Below are 20,710 nucleotides of genomic sequence, written 5' to 3'. Positions count from 1 at the left end.
GTTTGCACATTCTCCCTGTGTCTGCGTGAGTTTCCTCCGGGTGCCCTGGTTTCCACCCACAGTCCAAAGATATGTAGGTTAGGTGGATTGGCCATGCTGAGTTGACCCTAGTGTCAGGGGGATTAGCAGGGTAAATGAGGGTTATGGGAATGGGGCCTGGTTGGGATTGTGGTCGTTACAGACTTGATGGGCTGAATGGCCTCCTCCTGTACTGTAGGGATTCTGTGAGGAACCAATTCTTGCAAACAGAATTTGGAGTTCTTTCAAATACAACTTCGAAATCTAGACTTTTCCAATGGTCACCTTGATAGACGTGATGTGGAGATGCCGGCATTGGACTGGGGTTTTCACCTTGATAGAAGCAACGTAACAGTCCTTACATTAGCACCAGCAGTCTAAACAGACATATGTGATTGTAAAGATCTTGATCGGATTATATTTGGTTACACTGATTACATAGGCCAATGACACACGATAGATAGGAGGGTAAATTGCCACAGAGGGATAAAGAGTCTACAAAGGGATATAGATTGGTTAAATTGAGTGGGTAAAAAGTTGGCAGAAGATGTTTAATGTAGGAAAATGTGAACTTGTGTACTTTAAGAATAAAAAGAAAGCAGTATACTATTTTAAATGGAGGAAGATTGCAGAACTCAGTGGTACAGAGGGATCTGGGTGCCCCAATATATAAATCACATAATGTTAGTCTGCAGGTACAGCAAGTGATTAGCAAGGCAAATGAAATTTTTGTGTTTATTGCAAAGGGAGTGGGGGAAATTTTACTGCAGCTCTGTGGGGTCATGGTGAGATCACACCTGGGGTCCTCTGTACAGTTTAGATCTCCTCATTTGAAAAGGATTTAATTGTGTTAGAAGCAGCTCAGCAAAGGTTAGCTCAACTCATTCCTCGGCTTATCTTTTGAGGAAAGTTTGAACAGGTTGCATCTATACCCATTCCCAAGTCCAAAGACATGCAGGCTAGGTGGATTGGCCTTGCTAAAATTATGCCTTAGTGCCCAAAGATGTGTAAATTAGATGGATTAGCCGTGCTAAATGTGCAGGATTACAGGGATAAGGTGGGGGGACATATGAGAGTCTGGGCAAGATGCCCTTTTGGAGAGTTGGTGTAGATTTGATGGGCTCCTTCTACACTCTTGGGATTCTATAGGAACAGTGAGAGATGACCTTACTGAAATATACAAGATCCTGTGGGGACTGGATAGGGTGATATCAGGAGGATGTTTCTTCTTGTGGGGGAGGATAGAATTTGGGGACACAGATTAGAATAAGAGATCACCCTTTCAATTTGGAGATACAATTCTTTTTTTCTTTCTTTTCAGAGGGTCATTGGTCTGTGCAGTTCTCTTCCACTGAGAGCAGTGGAGGTTGAGTTCATTCATAGCAGATTTAGGTAGATTTTTGATAGACAAGAGAGTCAAGAGTTATGGGAGCAGACAGGAATGAGGAGCTGAGGCCACAACTAGATCAGCTATGATCTTACTGAATGGTGGAGCAGGCTTGAAGTGTTGAAATCTCCTATGTTCCAACGGTACGGAGTGATTTCACACCCCAAGGAAAAGACCAGAAACTCAGATGGTGTTTGTATCATGACTTTTTTGATTTGATTTATTATTATCATATGTATTAGTAAAACAGTGAAAAGTATTGTTTCTTGCGTGCTATACAGATAAAGCATACCCATACGTAGAGAAGGAAAGGAGAGGGTGCAGAATGTAGTGTTACAGTCATAGCTAGGGTGTCGAGAGTGATCAGACTTTGGTCCAATCTTCTGATACCATCACCTTACACAAGGGTTTGAATGTTGTTCTGTGGGCCGCTTCTCCGAACCTCCTGATAGTCATAGAAACCCTACAGTGCAGGGAGAGGCCATTCGGCCCATCGAGTCTGCACCGACCACAATCCCACCCAGGCCCTACCCCCATATGTTTTACCCACTAATCCTTCTAACCTACACATCTCAGGGCACTAAGGGGCAATTTAAGCATGGCCAATCAACCTAACTCGCACATCTTTGGACTGTGGGAGGAAACCGGAGCACCCGAAGGGATCCCATGTAGACACGAGGAGAATGTGCAAACTCCACACAGACAGTGACCCGAGCTGGGAATCGAACCCAGGACCCCCCGAGCTACGAAGCAGCAGTACTAACCACTGTGCTACCGTGCCGCCCATAGTCTTGGTGGATCAGAAATTTCCATCCTTATCACAGAGTGCAGGGAATGCATCACAGCAGAAAGAGGGAGATTGGAACCCGGTGTGGGAAAAAAAAACACAGAGCCAGGGAAAGGAGAATTCTTCCGCAAACTGGGAGGTGTTTGGAGAGAAAGACTGCCTGTGTAAATGGGGTAGCGAGGCTAGAGAGGGAACTGAGAGAGGGAATGAGGAAAATTACCTCTGTCAAATGAGAGCAGCATGGTGGCACAGTGGTTAGCACTGCTGCCTCACAGCGTCGGGGACCCGGGTTCGGTTCCCAGCTTCGGTCACTGTCTGTGCAGAGTCTGCATTTTCTCCCTGTGTCTGCATGGGTTTCCTCTGGGTGCTCTGGTTTCCTCCCCAGTCTAAAAGATGCGCTGGTTAGATGCTTGGCAGTGGTAAATTTTCCTTCAGTGTACCTGAACAGATGCCTGAGTGTGGCAACTACGGGATTTTCACAGTAACTTCACTGCAGTGTTAATGTAAGACTAATTATGAAACTAATAAATAAACTTAAGGTTCAAAAGCACAGAGTCTCAGTGAAATGGGGTAGATAGTGGATGAGTTCTCATCTGAACTGAGGGTTTAGAGAGAAAGAGTATGTCTGTGCAATGTGCTTCTGTGAAGGCTGAGTGTGTTTGTACAACGATATGCATTTATATAGCACCTTTAGTATAGCAAAATGTCCTGAGGTGCTTCACAAGAGCTTACAGAATAAAATGTAATACTGAATGCATTAGGTGCTGACAACAAGATTGTTCAAGGATTAAGAAATGTCTTAGAATGAGAGTCGAAGAGATATAGGGAGGGAATTCCAGAGCTTAGGGCCTTGGCACAGCACCAATGGTGGGGCAATGCTGCGAGGCTCAGTGGCACAGTGGTAGCATCAAGGTTCGAATCCAGCTTTGGGTGACTGTGTGGAGTTTGCATTCTGTGCGTGGTGAATGTGTGGAATTCACCACCATAGAATGTAGTTGAGGCTAAAAGGTTGCCTGATTTCAAGAAGAAATTAGATATAGCTCTAAGGGCTAAAGGGATATGGGGGGGAAAGTGGAATCGGGATATCAAATTTGATGATCGGCCATGATCAAGGTGAATGGTGAAGCAAGCTCGAAGGGCCGAATGGTCTACTTCTGCTTCTAGTTTTTGTGTTTCTATGTTTCGTGCCTGCGTGGGTTTCCTCCGGGTGCTCCAGTTTCCCCCCTCACTCCAAGGGTGTGCAGTTTCGTTGGATTGGCCGTACTAAATTACCCCCTAGTGTTCCATGATGTTTAGGTTAGGGGATTAGCAGGATAAGTATATGGGGTAATAGGGATAGGGCCTGGGTAAGGTGCTCTATCGGAGAGTCGGTGCAGACTCGATGGGCTGAATGGCCTTTTTCTGCATTGTTGGGATTCTATGATGCTATGAATTAAAACTGGGTATGCTATGGGTGCCAGAATTGGTTTTTTTCAAATAGTTCTGGAGGGTCATGAGGCTGGAGGAGATTGTAAAAATGGGCCAGGGGGAGGGGGAGGGGGGAGTTTGGAGATTATGGGTAATTTGAAAAAAATGATCATTTTAAAATCAGGGCTTTATTTTGACTGGGAGCCAGGGTAGGCCAGTGAGGGGGATTTGAAACAGCAGGGTTTTTATTTCAGATGACTGCAGGTTTATAGAGGGTAAAATGTGGGATCCAGCCAGGAATGCTGTGGAATCCTCAGGAACAAAGGTGACAAATGTACGAGTGAGGGTTTCAGTAGCGGATCAGCTGAGAGAGGGGTGAAGCTGGATAGCAATATTGCAGAGGTGGAAGGGGGGGTTACCTTCCTGGCAGTGTGAGGGTGGGGTTGGGGGTTGCGGTGGGGGGGACAGAATCTCGTCCTGAGACCAAGGTTGTAAAAATAGCCTCAGACAGTTGCCAGGGAGAGGGATGGAGTCTGTAACTAGGGAACAGATATTGGAATGGGGGGATTGAAGAGGATTCTGCCTTGCTAACACATATTTTTGGAGGATATTTCTGCTCATCCAATACTGGCAAGCAAAACATTTTAGAGACAGGGAGTGGGCAAATGCCTTTATTGGGAGGGGGGAAGAGGAGGTTACATATTTTATATTACATAAAGATCATTTTTGCAACAATGATGGTCTGTTCAGTATCAATGATGTAAAATCTCATTTATCTTTGCTATAAATACACTGAGATTTAAAGAAAAAACCCTTCAACTGTGAAGCAAAATGAACCAAAATGCTGTGGTTTGAATGTTAAAAATGCATGATTTATCATGATTTACCATTGCCCCTCCTTGTCTGTGGGTGGGATAAGATTTTAAAAGGGAATGTGTGGGCACAGATCCACACTCCTGACTGACAAGACAGGCAGGAGGAGAGACTGCGAGAGAGGGAAAGGGATTGCAGGAGGCTGCACGCAGCCCTGTGTGTCTGGCAGAGCTGCAGCATTTACAGTCGGCAGAGGCGAGGGACCTCCCCTTTATGTAGCAAAACTGTACGAGGAAGTAGGTGATTGAGTGAGTGAGTGAGTGGAAGAGAGCTTCCCTTGGACGAGGTTGGAGACAGAGGAACAGTGACAGCTGGAGTCACAGAGAGATGGTCGCAGAAGGTGTGTGTACCTTTTGTTTACTTCTTGAATGTTGCATTTAAGCCAAAATATTTATCCTGTGCCATTCTCCCAGCAGTTTAAATCCAGATTTTAAATCTCCTGATGTAATCCTACCAACTGCATTTAAATAAGTTGCTTTGATCGATGGTTTTTTTTTGCTGAACTTTGACTATAATAGACAAACATTTCAGCTTTTTTTTTTGCATTCCTGTCTGTTCAAACTACCAGTGAGTGGAAAGACTGAAGGGTGAAAAATTTCTATCCCCTCTTAGTACAGGCAGCTGTTATATGTTTGAGTGAGCGAGTGAAGAGCAGATTGGGTCCCCTTTCAAGTTGACACTTCTGCTGTGTGTATCTCTGTCTCTCTCTTTCTCTGCCTCTTACTCCATTGATGGAATGTACAGGGGTATACTTTGACTCTGCATCGAGCACTTGGAGGGCTCACATTCTTCTGAAACTGACAGTGAATCATGCCACGCTGTGGTAATCTGTTACTAAATAATGCTTACTTCCTGCTACACCAAGTAGCGTGAATTCGCAAGTTGCTGTTGCCAGTATTGGTCTGAGACATGGGTGACACGGTGGTTAGCACTGCTGCCCCTCAGCGCCACCGACCCAGGCTCGATTCCGACCTCGGGTGACTGCCTGTGTGGAGTTTGCATGTTCTCCCCGTGCCTGCGTGGGTTTCCTCCAGTTTCCCCTCACATTCCAAAGATGTGCTCGCAAGGTTGTGGTCACGGTAAATTGCCCCTTAGTGTCGGGGGACTAGCATGGGGTAAATACATGGGGTTATGGGAACAGGGTCTGTATGAGATTGTGGTCAGTGCAGACTCGATGGGCCAAATGGCCTCCTCCTGCATTGTAGGGATTCTTTGGTGTATTCACCTATTCTGAATGGGTGCCATCCCATTTTATTTCATGCCTCTTGTAAAAACGATCGTTGGGAGGGAAGTGTTTAACATTTTCCTGGTGCTGTTACCGACAGCTCCTATATTATCAATGAATGAATCATTCCAACCATGAAATATAAAAATAGCTCCTTTTGGAGTTATTGGAACAAAGTCTTTACACCTTCATCAGCGTTTGGCAACCCATATCATTGTGACCTTGTGTGAGTTGCCTTGTGTTCCCGGAGCCAGATTCTCCCATTTCTGTGGATATACATAGAATATCTGATGATGATCCTATTCGCAGTTTTAAGATGAGTGGTGAAGGATCTAGTGGGGAGAAGGGGATTTATTTTCATATAAGCGCCAGGTTCTTAGGATCTAGTAGGTGCTAATTGGTAAAAACAGATTCAGAAATAGATCCAGCACAGGACTGGCTCATGCGGCCCAGGATACCAGTGTTAATACTCCACCCAAACTTCTCTTTGTCCTTTTAAGAATTTGATCATGGGGCAAGTCCAGAATTTCAAATAGCCATTTGAGAGCGACCCGATTACGGCACAGACCGGGTAAGGCTGGAAGTTTGCCTTTCCTAATGGGGTCTTGGGGATCCAGATTGGTTTTTAATGACAATTGATGATTTTGTTTTATGGTTATTTAAAAAATTACTTGGATCTAAGTTCCTCCAGCTTTAGATTTAGATTTGATTTTATTGTTGTCACATTGTGTTGGGACACAGTGAAAACTTTCTTGCGTGCTATGCAGACAAAGCATACTGTTCATAGAGTACATGGGGGAGAGGGTGCAGAATATAGTGTTGTAGTCATAGCTAAGGTGTAGAGAAAGTTAGTTCCATTCAAAAAGTCTGATAGAAGCTGCTCTCGAGTCAGTTGGAACGTGACCTCAGACTTTTCTATCTTTTTCCTGACGGAAGAAGGTGGAAGAGGGTATACCTGGGGTCCGTGGAGTCCTTGATTATGCTGGCTGCTTTCTCGAGGAAGTGTAGACAGAGTCAGTGGTTGGGAGGCTGGTTTGAGCGATGGACTGGGCTTTGTTCACATCCTTTTGCAGTCTCCTGCAGGTTCGGTCAGACCAGGAGCCACACCAAGCTCCAATACATCCGGAAAGGATGCTTTCTGTGGCACATGTGTTAAAAATTAGTGAGAGTCGTAGAGAACATGCCAAATTTCCTCAGCCTCCTGAGAAAGTAGAGGCTTTGGTGAGACCAGGACAGAGACCTGGACACCTAGAAACTTGAAGTTCTCGAGTATTTCCATTTCATCCTTGTTGATGTAGACAGGGGTGTGTTCTCCATTATGCTTCCTGAAGTCGATGACAATGTCTTTCATTTTACCATCATTGAGGGAGAGATTATTGTCTTTGCACCAGTTCACCAGATTCTCTGTCCGTCTTGAGATCATGATCGAAATTCCATTTGGTTCTTTTTATGTTTACTTATTTTCTCCTTCAATGCATCAGTGCTAATTTGGTCATTTCTGATAGTCATCTGAATTACTACTTGTGGTAACGAGTTCCACATTCACACTGCACCCTGAAGGAAGTTTCTTCTAAAATCCCTATTGTATTTATAGTGGTTATCGTTGATATATATATATATATATGTGTGTGTGTGTGTTTTATATTAACAGTCGCTTCATGGTACATACTGAAAACTGTGTCAAAACTCTTCATCTCACACTCACAATTACAGGAGTTCCAAATTTCAAACCATTATGACAATTTGTTCTACAAGAGAGAAGGTTTTTTTTTGTTTAGGACATGAACTCTGATTGGCCAAGGCGTTGCCATGGAGTAACAGGGAACAAAAGGCTACCCGTACTTCCAGAAGATTCAAAAAAGGCTTGAATATGTTCCTCTCCCCTTGAGAATGGTTCCCTACAAGTTAATATATGTCGCCAGGGTTCGAATCCCGGCTTGGGTCACTGTCTGTGCAGAGTTTGCATGTTCTCCCCGTGTCTGCGTGGGGTTCCTCCGGGTGTTCCGGTTTCCCAATGTGTGGGTTATGTGGATTGGCCATGCTAGATTGCCCCTTAGTGTCGGGGTTGGGGGGGGGGGGGGCGCTAGGTAGGGTAAATGCATGGGGTTAAGGGGATAGGGCCTAGGTGGAATTGTGTTCAGTGCACACTCAGGACTGAATGGCCTTGTTCTGCACTGCATGATTCTATGATATCTAGCAAGCATAAATGAGCCACATTATAAACTTAACTGAATACATCTCTTGCTACTACAGAGCTCCTCAAATGGTGCATTTAAGGCGGTTGCTGTTACTTTCTTTATGGCATTTCTTGGGCATCCAGGGTTGAGTTGCCAACTGATCTGTGCTCTCTTCTCCTGGGTATAAATTGTTGTGAAAGTTTGAAATTTGGCATTCTTGTGTTTGTCCTGATGTTTTCAATCTTCCTTTTCAGCAAATTTACAATCATAGTTTTACCAATAAAAGGTGAGATAATGTAAATTATAAGAACTATCCATCGCTTTCCCCAACCCACCTCAATCCAACCATGAGAATGATCAGGGGTACAGGAAGTCCTGGCAGGCTCGAGATGCCTGATTCCATTGAAGTAGATCATTTGGTCCTGTGTGAGGGATGTGTTGATCAGGGCTAAACAAAGCACTAACTAAAGGTAAGAGTAACAGGAGTACAGAATATAGGGCTAATGGAAGGACTCTTAGTAGTGTTGACGAGCAGAGAGATCTCTGGGTACATGTGCATAGGTCCCTGAAAGTTGGCACCCAGGTTGATAAGGTTGTTAAGAAGGCATACGGTGTGTTAGCTTTTATTGACAGAGGGATTGAATTTTGGAGCCGTGAGGTCATGTTACAACTGTACAAAACTCTGGTGTGGCTGCACTTGGAGTATTGCGTATAGTTCTGGTCGCCGCATTATAAGATAGATGAGGAGGCATTGGAAAGGGTGCAGAGGAGGTTTACCAGGATGTTGCCTGGTATGGTGGGAAGGTCTTATGAGGAAAGGCTGAGGGACTTGAGGTTATTTTCATTAGAGAGAAGGTTACGAAGTGACCTAACTGAGGCATACAAGATGATCAGAGGTTAGATAGGGTGGACAGTGAGGGCCTTTTTCCTCGGATGGTGATGGCTAACACGAGGAGACATAGCTTTAAATTAAGGGGTGGTAGTTATAGGACGGATGTCAGAGGTAGGTCCGTTACTCAGAGGGTAGTAAGGATGTGGAATGGTCTGCTTGCAGCAGTTGTGGACTCACCAACTTTCAGGGTGTTCAAATGGTCAGTGGATAGGCATATGGATAACATTGGAATAGTTTAGGTTAGAGGGTCATTAGATTGGTTCCAATGGTCGGCGCAACATCGAGGACCGAAGGGCCTGTACTGCGCTGTAATGTTCTATGTTCTAACAATTTGCAATTAGCTTCAACAATGAAAACTTCTGGAAAATGGTGTAGCAATTTTTAAATCTTTACAGAGTTCCTTCAGAAGGAGGCCATTCAGCCCACTGTCTGCACTGACTCTTGCCCAGGCCCTATTTCAACTCCACGTATTTAGCCCAACAATTATAGAATCCCTACAATGCAGAAGGAGGCCATTCAGCCCATTGAGTCTGCACTGACTCTCTGACAGTGCGTCCTACTCGGGTCCTTTCCCCATAACCTTGCACATTTCCCATAACTAGTCCCTTGACTGACACATCTTTGGACGCCTAAGGAACAATTTATCATGGCCAATCCACCTAATCTTCACATCTTTGGACTGTGGGAGGAAACTGGAGCTCCCGGAGGAAACCCATGCAGACATGGGGAGAAAGTGCAAACTCCACACAGACAATGACCCGGGCTGGAATTGAACCAGGCCCTTGGTGCTGTGAGGCAGCAGTGCTAACCACTTTGCCACCGTGCTGACTATTGGGTTTCCTGCTGAGAATATAGCTGGATACTCTTGTGGAAATTCGACCATGATGTTTATGAAACCTTCTGGAGGAGGTCTTGTGGTCATAGATCATAGAAACCCTATAATGCAGAAAGAGGCCATTTGGCCCATCAATCACAATCCCACCCAGGCCCTACCTCCATATTCCTACATATTAACCCTGCATCTCAGGACACTAAGGGGCAATTTTAGCAAGACCAATCAACCTTACCCGCACATCTTTGGACTGTGGGAGGAAACCCACGCAGACACAAAGAGAATGTGCAAACTCCACACAGAGATACCCATTAGATGTAATAGGCAATGTCCCTGCCTCTGAGCCAGAGGTTCTGGTTTCAAAACCCACCTCAGGACTTGCTGACCCAGGAAATTGCGTTCATACACAGGGTCAACCTATAATATTGTTGTAACATATCAATTGACAGATGGTAAGAACAGGAGAGACCCCTGGTCAGATATGCTTGACTCAGCGTATGGCCTCTGGCAACAGACCTATCCAGGATTTACTAGCTATGGAAACAGATGAAAGTCTGCCTTAGTGCATCAGTAGAAGAAGGAGATAAAACCTTCCCCTTTTTGCCAGCTTTTGGCCATATACTGATCATTTACTTCTGTGGTTTGGTATGATTTTCTTTTAAATGTCACGCAATCTTCACAAGAGTGTTATTCTGGTGTTTAAAATGCTATATTCCTACACATTGTTGTTTATTGCCGTTCCCCTAAAATAAATAACATGGGAACCCAACATACCACACCCTCGATTTTTACTGCAGATTTACTTGGAATTACCTCTTAAGTCTTGCCAGCAGAAGTTTAATCCTTGTCATAATGCCTGCGTTTAGAACAAAAGCTTCAAATCCCTGCTTGGAGGAACACCAACATTTTGTGCGTGTTGCGAAGTTAAACGGATGATAGATTTGCTTATCATTGTGTAAGCTGGTGATGGAGGTTAGACTGTTTATTGGCAAATGCTCTCTGAGCTTTCAGGATTAAAGGACACTTGGGAAAGATCTCAGGCATGGCTGATGTTTTTCTGGTTTGGGCTAGGATCCATCAAGATGGGTGTTCCAAACATTGCGTCAGTTCAAGAAGGTGGCTCACCACTATCTTCTTGAGGGCAACCAGGTGGCACACTGGTTAGCACTGCTCCCTCACAGCACCAGGGACCTGGGCTCAGTTCCAGGGACCTGCGCTCAATTCTGGTCTCGGATGCCTGTCTGTGTGGATGTTCTCCCCGTGTCTGCATGGGTTTCCCTCCAGGTGCTCCGGTTTCCTCCCACAGTCCAAAGATGTGCGGATTGGCCATGAAAAATTGCCCCTCAGTGTCAGTGGGGCTAGCAGGGTAAAGAAGTGGAATTATGGGGATAGGGCCTGGGTGGGATTGTTGTCAGTGCAGGTTCAATGGACTGAATGGCCTCCTGCACTGTAGGGATTCTATGATTCACAGTCCATGAGTGTGTGGAATAGGTGGATTGGCCATGCTAAATTGCCCCTTAGTGCCAGGGAGATTAGCAGGGTACATAACTGAGATTATGGGGTTCGGGCCTGGGTGGGATTGATGTCAGTGCAGGTTCAATGGGCCGAATGGCCTCCTGCACTATAGGGATTCTATGATTCGATTAGGGATGGGTAATAAATGCTGGTCTAGCCAGAGACACCCAAAACCCACAAACTAGTTTTTAGAAAGTATTTTGCTCTTGATAAACAGAGTGTTTCTTGCTGCCTTTATGTGCTTTTTCCGAATTTAAAAGTGTTATGGTTGGCAGAGATATTGTTTAATAAAGAAAGAAATACATTCCTGAAAGGAAGCATTAGCCAAACGTTAGATTATTTCGCATTGAGTAAGCGGCTGTGCGGAATGAGGAATTTAAAATAAGCTGACTGCGAGAGAAAGTGAAAACTTGTCATCAATTTACCAAATAACATGGAATGTTTGAGTATTCCACAAGTACAGGACATGGCATGTACAAGACTGAAACTTGTATGTCATCAGAATAATTTCAAGTTTGTGTAATCTCATCAGTAACTCTACACTCATGTGCAGATATCGGAATCCTTTCATTTAAAAGTGAAATTTAATTTGTCATGGAGGGTAGGAAAAAGATGGTAATTATGTTGGGATCAAGACCACAAAAGAGAGACTGGCATTTATGTAGCACCTTCCAAAACTTTGGCATGTCCTATAGTACGTGCCAGCCATTTTGCACAGAGGAAAGAGCTGATGATCAGATAGGGTTAAAGGTTAAGGGATGCATATTGGCCAGCACACCATGGACATCATTTCCTTGTTTATCATAGAGTCATGAAAACCCTACAGTGCGGAGGGAGGCCATTCAGCCCATCGCGTCAGCACGGACAACAATTCCACCCAGGCCCTGTCCCTGTAACCCCACATATTTACCCTGCTAAACCCTCTAACCTATGCATCCCAGCACACTAAGGGGAAATTTAGCATGGTCAATGCACCTAACCCACACATCTTTCGACTGTGGGAGGAAGCCGGAGCACCCAGAGGACACACGGGGACCCAAGCCGGGAATTGAACCCAGGTCTCCGGAGCTGTGAGGCAGCAGTGCTAAGCACTGTGCTGCTGAGCCGCCCTCATCTTAAAATATCCCACATAGCATTATTTTTGTTTCTATTTGAGAGGGCAGATGGCAGTTTGGTTGAGTGCCCTATCTGAAAGCTGGCACCTGTGACAGTGCAGCACTCCCTCAAGCACGGCACGGAGTGTCAGGCTGGATTTTGAATTCAAATCTTTGGGGTGGTTTCTTGAGCCTTTGGAATCAGAAGGCTGACATGGCCTAAGGTTATAATGAGAGACGTAGAGAATATTATTGTCCTGGGGGAGAGTCGTGACCACAATGACGTGACCTTGTTAGAAGAGGCATAATTTGAAGCAATGATTAAGCACACTGTGTAACCCTTTAATATTCCTGTTCTAATCCCCGCATTCCACTGATGTGCTCACGACTCGCGGGTTTGGCATGGGTGCAAAGCCCAAACTGTTTTACACAGCAGATATTGCCCGGGTGTCTGCGGGCACTCACGCCTGCGTGATTCTCCGGTCCTGCTGAAGTGAACGGAGATTTGCAGAGCGCCAAATTCTCCATCTTCAGTAGTACAAATGCGGGGTGTGAACAGAGAGAGAATTCTGGTCATTGTGTGGTTTGAATACCGAACTTGATCCTGAAGTGAAGCCAGATTGTTGGGGAACGTCACCCTGTTTCACTTGTGTCCTGACCCTGGCTGCATTTGCACGTAAGAGGGGCAGCACGGTGGCACAGTGCTTAGTACTGCCTCACAGCGCCAGGGACCCGGTTTCAATTCCGGCCTCGGGTCACTGTCTGTGTGCAGTTTGCACATTCTCCCCGTGTCTGCGTGGGTTTCCTCCGGGTGCTCCGGTTTCCTCTGACATGTGAAGATTTGCGGGTTAGGGGGGATTGGCTGTGCAAAATTGGCCCTAGTGTCAGGGGCATTAGCAGGGTAAATATGTGGGTCTACGGGAATATGGTCTGGGTGGGGCTGTGGTTGGTGCAGACTCGATGGGGTCAAACATCCTTCTGCACGGTTGGGATTCTAAGCATAATATTTGAAAATTGTGAAATTTCAGGGCCACAGTTAGCTAAAGAGGCAGTTGACTCTTTGGAAGTAATTTTAAGGCAAGTTTATGAAGAAACAGCGGTTTAGCTACGATACAGTAATTAGATAGAAAGTGTATACAATCTACGACAGTTGAGAGCAGTTTACTGATTCCAGATGGCAGAGGAACATTTGGCATGGAGAATGTTGACCTCTTCCTCCTCCTCTGTCTATTTGGGGAGGGAAGCTGGTGGACCGTATGTACAGCCTGTTACAGTATATCACCACTGTGACTGAGCATTTTTAATATACCCTGTTTATCTGGTAGTTTGTTCAGTATCAATGCATCCATTCTGACCAGTGAAGACAGGACAGGCATCCAAATTGTGAGTGATTACCACCCACCCCACTGTCATTGAATCACAGAATCCCCTACACTGCAGAAGGAGACCATTTGGCCCATCGAACCTCTACTGACCACAATCCCATCCAGGCCCTATCCCCGTAGCCCCACTTGTTTACCCTGATGGTCCTCCTGATACTAATGGTCAATTTAGCATCAATCTAACCCACGCATCTTTGGAGTGTGGGAGGAGACCGGAGCACCTGGAGGAAACCCACGCAGACATGGGTTGAATGTGCAAGCTCCACACAGAATCACCCAAGGCCGGAACTGAACCAGGGTCCCTGGCACTGTGAGGAAGCAGTGCTAGCCACTGCGCCACTGTGCTGCCTGTTGGAGTTCAGCTGTTTAGATAACGTCAAGCTGAGGTCGTTTCCTGATCCTTTCTAAATATAACAGCTTGGGGATGTCAGTACGGCAGCCTGAATAAAGGCAGTCAAAGGCCTGGATCTTACTGTCACGGCCACTCAGAAATTGGGGTGGACGAGGCTCGCAGAATGGCATTCCCAGTTGGCCTCGGGCGTGATCTTGCCTCAGGTGGCTGTGCCGGTCAAATCGGGGCCAATGTGTTTAGAGATCCTCCTCCCAGAGAGCGATCCAATGCTGCTGAGCTAATCCCATCAAATGTAGAAAATACCTGCATATTAAAGACCTCCTGTTTCTTACAAGTTCACGGGCAGGTAAAGAGCAGCTATCGCATCCCTCCCCCACCCACCCGTCTGAACTCCATGATGGTGAGGGGCCCCTCCTCCCCCCATCCCCCCACCCACCCGTCTGAACTCCATGATGGTGAGGGTCCCCCCATCCCCCCATCCCCGCACCCACCCGGTCTGGACTCCGTGATGGTGAGAGCCCCACCCACCCGTCTGAACTCCATGATGGTGAGGGGCCCCTCCTCCCCCCATCCCCCCACCCACCCGTCTGGACTCCATGATGGTGAGATCCCCACCCACCTGTTCATGATGGTGAGAACATGTTGACTAAGCCCCCTCCACACATGTAAACGCACAAGAGAAAAAACCCAAAAGCATAATAAGAGGTAAAGGACTCTGGATAAATCCCCTCTGATTGTTTCAGGCATCAAAACCGGTGCAGGGAAGTTTTGACCAGGTGTTATCTCTTATAGATGATTCACACTGGCTTAGAAGGAGGCCATTCAGCCCATGCCCAATCTCTGTATCGTTCACAATACGATAGGTCTCATTTCCCCCAGTCTATCCCTGTGGTCCTGCAAGTTTATTTTCACTCGAGTACCCATCCATTTTTGAAACCATTGATTATCTCTGCTTTGTAAGGCAGCACAAAGATGTGAGAATTAGGTTGATTGGCCATGCTAAAGTTGCCCTTAGTGTCCTGAGATGTGTAGGTTCGAGGGTTAGTGGGGAAATATGTAGGGATGTGGGGGTAGGGCCTGGGTGGGATTGTGTTCGGTGCAGACTCGATGGGCCAGATGGCCTCTTTCTGTACTGTAGGGGTTTCTATGATTTCTATGAAGGTGGAGGGGGGGAAGAGAGAGGTGTTGTCATTGGACAAGTAATCCAGAGACCCAGGGGAATGCTTTGGGAAATCTGAATCTGTTAGTCTGATTATGTCCATTAAACCATTATCAATTGTTGTCAAAACCCATCTGGTTCACTAACATCCTTTAGGGAAGGAAATCTGCAGTCCTTACCCAGTCTGGCCTACATGTGACTCCAGAGCCACAGCATTTTGGTTGACTTTTTAAAATGCCTTCTGCAATGGCCTAGTCAGTCAAGTTGAGGGCGATTAGGGATGGGCGATTTATTGCCCATAAATGCTGGCTCAGCCAGCAATACCCACATCCCATGAATGTATTGGTTTAAAAAAAAAAGCAAGTTCCATGTTTAATTTTTTAAAGGAAAGTAATTTTTTGTGTCTTTGCCTAATCCTTGTGCCATCGTCCCATGGGAACGTTTTTTTCTTTGTCTATCTCATAATCTTGTTTCCCTTTCTCCAAGGTGAACAATTCCTGTGATCTCACCATGTAACATAAAGCCTGTCTGAGACACACCTTCAGAATGTGATAATTGCACAAGAGTGTCCAACACAATGTTATTCAGTCTGTGATTTTAACCTGTTGGGCTTTCAGTGGGTTGAAGGGTTTGGAGGGTTAATTGCAAGGGGGCTCACACACCAAAAATGGCAAACTGTAACTTGGAACATTGGGCTGCCAGAGTGGCATTCCCTCCACCCTTGATGGCATTTTCCAATCAGGGAGAGTGTCCTCGGTCTGTTTGAAGGCAGCTGTTGTAAGTAAGACCGATTGGGATTAATGTGATTACTCGTGTTTTTTGAGTCTCACTCTGTTTAGAACAGTTATGTTGAATGCTGTATTTTCAGCTGTTTCTGCTCCTGGTGCCTTTCTGTGTTTGCTGGCAGATTAACCGTTCTAATCATGGTCAGATAATCTAGGTGTGAAATGCAATATTGCGAAGTGTGATTGTTTCTGTGTCAATTTAAATGAGAGCCGTCTATTTATTCAAAAAGGCACACTTGTACAAAGTAAATAACATTGCTGTCTCATAGTGCCAGGGACCTGGGTTCAATTCCGGTCTCGGGTGACTGTGGAGTTTGCATATTCTTTCCCGTGTCTGTGTGGGTTTTCTCCAGGTGCTCTGGTTTCCTCCCACACTCCAAAGATTTGATTTGATTTATTATTATCACATGTATTAGCATACAGTGAAAAGTATTGCATCTTGTGTGCTATTCAGACAAAGAGTTCATAGAGAAGGAAACAAGAGAGTGCAGAATGTAGCATTACAATCATAGTTAGGGTGTAGAGAAAGATCAACTTGACGCAAGGCAAGTCCATTCAAAAATCTGACAGCAGCAGGGAAGAAGCTGTTCTTGAGTTGGTTTGTGCGTGACCTCAGACTTTTGTATTTTTTTTTCCTGGCGGAAGAGAGAATGTCCGGGGTGCGTGGAGTCTTTGATTATGCTGGCTGCTTTGCTGAGGCAGCGGGACGTGTAGACAGAGTCAATGGATGGGAGGCTGGTTTATGTGATGGATTGGGCTACGTTCATGACCTTTTGTAGAAAGATGTGCAGGTTAGGTTAACTGGCCATGATAAATTGCCCCATTGTGTCAGGGGGATTAGTAGGGTAAATACATGGGGTTATGAGAATAGGATCTAGGTGGGATTGTTGTTGGTGCAGGCTCGAATGGCCTCCTTCTGCACTATAGGGATTCTTTGGTCTCAGCAATAATCCTCAAATTGCCAGGATGGTCTCTGAAGTAACAAGTTTCCGGCTCTTTCTCATTTATAGTTTGATTCTTTCACCTTGATGAGTTCTCACCTTAACTGTGCTGTGTGAACTTGCCTGCCATTGATGGTTTTATCTAGTCATCCAGTTATTTTTCTCAAGGTTGCACATTGATTTAATGCGCACAAACCCAGCAAAACTCCTGTACGACAGGACTTCCAGACTGAGGTGACCAGCAAGTGGGGCGAATTCCAGGGTGGGGAACTGGTGAGGTGGCAAGTTCACCTCAAACAAACACAAGCGAAGGGATTAAAAGGCCAGGATTTGCCTATAATAAAATGTCAGATGTTGTAATAAATAAAATCTGAACTGTCAAAGAGCATATATATGCACTGTTATTCACCCCCGCTTCCCACCGCCCCCCCTCATCTTCTGTGCACACACGTCTAGGACATGCGTGCTAAATCTTAACAAAACACATGTTACCAGCGCAAAAACTAGCGTGTTTCTCTCCAGAGTTTCTCATGACACATTGCCAAAAAAAAAAACAAGGGTTTGTGTTTCATGATGTCGGGGTGGATGTGGGGGGCAAATCTTGGCTGCAAAGGTTAAAAATAAAGATTAAAGATTGTGCCCCAATCATAATCTGAGTAAGCCTCCACCCTCCACCATTCCCCCTCCCCACTCCATCCCGCTAGAGGCGTCTCGGGGGCTCCCCTGCCCATCTTTGATCAGAGTCCCACCATCTTCTCTTTCGCCGTACTTCCCCAACCCACCCAGTGACCATTGCTGTCATCCCCAGTTCCCCAGTCCACTCCCAGCCATCTAAATTAATGCCGCCACTCGTTAGGATCCCACTGGGAACCGCCCCTTGGTGTAATTTGCAATGCCAGAGATGCCAACTCGGTGGTGCCAATCTGCACCGGGGGGGCAATGCCAGGCCACCGCTGGCCATGTCCCTCTCACCCGGGGGCAATACTTACCTTTGCGCCCTTGGGGAGACCCCGCCCTCCCCCCTCAATAGGTTCACATCTAGGTGAACCTGCTGTGTGAACTGCGCCGATGCGATGTGATATCAGCGGCCGGGTGTGGGGAGGGGGTCAGTTATATTCAAATCCATGTGAAGCAGGCATGAACCTGATGAGGTTGCAGGCGAGGTGTGGGGAATATCAAAAATCACAAACTCACCGGTGATCTGGAGTCAACCCTGCCTTCCCCACATACTGCTTTACCCACCCCCGTTCCTCCAGACGTGCGTATACACACACACACACACACACACACACACACACACACACGTGTACGTAGTTCCAGAGTTCACACGCATGCCCTCAATTATTGGCAGTCATTCTTACAAAGCTTCAATGGGTTTAAACACTTGAGTAACCAAACTAGCAGAGTAGCACATGCAAGGTTCAGTATCTTATACAGGCACGAAACACTGAGGAGGCTGGATGTAGAACCAGAAAATGCTGGGAAAGTTTAGCAGGTCAGGCAGCACCTGCGGCGAATGCAAAAACCATGAATGTTTTTGAACGGTGGCTGTAGGAGCTGGAAGAGGTTTGAGGTGGGCAGCTGTTCTTCACAAACCAAGCTCTTGTTTCTCTAGTCTTCCTTGCGCTCCTGACATCAACCCTGCAGCTGTTTTCTCAATTATTATTACTGCTGTGGGTCTCCCTAGTTAATCAGCAACCACGTTTGATTGCAGTGCCCCAAGGAATGGTCACAGCAGATCACTTTGTAAGTTGAACATAACTTCCCCTCATTTCTGTCCCACTGCTTTGTCACAGATGTCAGCTTCTGGTTTGATGGTGAGCTAAGAGGAAGTTATTGGTAATAAATTAACCGTGTACATGAACTATTAAAGTCTGAGTAGCACAGACAATGATCGCCATGATTAGGGATGATTTACCCAATAAACCTAGCTCCATACAAGGCCATTCTTTATCGCATTATCCTTAATGCAAATCAGTTGGAAATTATTTCCAGATTTTTTTTCTTTTCTTTTGCAACCCTAATCTGCATTCCTTTCAGACTGTGGGAGGAGACCAGGGCATCCAAAGGAAACCCATGCAGACATGGGGAGAATGTGTGAACTCCACACAGACAGTCACCTGAGGTCGGAATTGAACCCGGGTCTTTGGCGCTGTGAGGCAGCAGTGCTAACCACTGTGCCACCGTGCCGCCACTGTATATACCAACAAGTGACACGTGTGTACGACACTTGCAGGAAATAGGTTCTCAACGTGGACCATTATAGGCTGGAAATTCCCTGGCTCTTGTCTCTCAGGGAAGGCCCATTGCCTCGAGAGCAGAGCTTGGTGAAAGGGACAGATTTCCAAGCACTGAGTCCTTTTACCTATATCAGTGCCCTGAAGTGGGAAGTTCAGCCTGTGCCTGAGGCATCCGGGTGAACAGAGCTGATTTCTTGGATCCTCCAGTTCATTTTGGATGGCTTTGGGACAGGGACATTTGAAAATCCTGTAACTCTGACCTGCCCTTTGATTCCTACCAGTTTGCAGAGCACGTGGGTCTGGCTGGTGTGCAGGAGGGAAGGGGGCAGGTTCACTATTTGTGTCCTTCCCTCGGATCTTCTGGGTACCAATATTCAAGCTCTGACTCTCATTTTTCAATCCTTACTGGATTTTCTTTTTTATTCATTCATTAGACATGGGCATTGCTGGCTGGCCAGCATTTCTTGTACGACCCTAGTTGTATGAGGGCAGTTGAGAATCAACCCCATTGCTGTGGCTCTGGAGTCACATCTAGGTCAGACCAGATAAGGCAGATTTCCTCCCCTCAAGGACAATAGTGAACCAGATGAGCTTTTACAACAATCGACAATGGTTTTATAGTCATCAGTTGATTCTTACTTCCAAATATTTATTTTTATTGCATTCAAATTATACCATCTGCCAGTGGGATTCGAACCCGAGTCCCTAGAACATTAGTTGTGTTTCTGGATTGATAGTCTCGCGATAATAATCTAGGCAACAGCCTAGTGATGTTATCGCTTGATTATTGAGTGTACAAGACCTACATATTCTCTGGAGTTTGGGACAGTGGAAGGTGACCTCATTAAAACGTATAAAAATTCCTCGACATTGTAGATGTGGAGGGACTGTTTTCCCCCGGCTACAGAGTCTAGAATTAAAGGTCATAATCTTAGGATAAGAAATTGCCTGGTTTAAGACTGAAATGAGGAGATACTTCTTCACTTAGAGTTAAGAATCTTTGAAATTGGTAACCCAGAGGATTATGGATGCTTAGTCATATAACATTGATATATTCGAGGCTGAGATTTGATAGATACTTTTGGGCAATGAGATAACTGAGGAATACGTGAATAGAGTGGAAAAGTGGAGTTGAAAATCAGCCCAGGTTTCATTGAGCAAGTTCAGTGGGCTGCTCATGTCATGTGACTGTAAAAGACATAAATAGACAGGTTTCTTTGAGGAAAGTTTGTACTTAACCCAGTCAATTTAAAATAATAAAAACGTTGCAGCTTTCACACACACTCATAATCTATTCCTGTATGTGTGATCATAACGTGTGAGGCTAAGTCAAGTGATAAAGTCTAAGATCACATTGATAAGGTTAACAACTTGGCTGGATCCGGGCTGAGCTCAGACATTGAGGTGGTTTAACATGTAAACAGAGGGTTGGTCTGTTCCTCCGGAGACAGCACCTTCTAGATTGAAACCAAAAGAGAAAATTGTGGAAAATTTCAGCAGATTTGGCAGCATCCGTGAGGAGAGAAAAGAGCTGACGTTTCGAGTCCAGATGACCCTTTGTCAAAGCTACGAGGCATAGAATGTGGGAGATCTCTGTGCTGTAGGGTGACAGGAATGAAAAATGAGTCATAGCCACAGAAGCAA

General features: G+C 45.7%; 1 protein-coding gene across 1 annotated transcript in view; it reads left to right on the top strand.

The window, feature by feature from the left end:
- Positions 1-4,726: 4,726 nt before the first annotated feature.
- LOC145359474 (multiple C2 and transmembrane domain-containing protein 2-like) overlaps positions 4,727-20,710 on the top strand; it is a 473,933-nt gene continuing 457,949 nt past the window's right edge. The window contains exon 1 of the mRNA XM_080214042.1: positions 4,727-4,812. The gene's annotated coding sequence lies outside the window, so the exon portion shown is untranslated. The remainder of the gene's footprint in view (positions 4,813-20,710) is intronic.

Source organism: Carcharhinus amblyrhynchos, chromosome 28 (genome assembly GCF_965287045.1).
Source record: "Carcharhinus amblyrhynchos chromosome 28, sCarAmb.v2.hapA, whole genome shotgun sequence".
Taxonomy (NCBI): Eukaryota; Metazoa; Chordata; class Chondrichthyes; order Carcharhiniformes; family Carcharhinidae; genus Carcharhinus; species Carcharhinus amblyrhynchos.
Note: the sequence above shows the minus strand (reverse complement) of the source record. Positions and strands in the feature narration are given on the sequence as shown.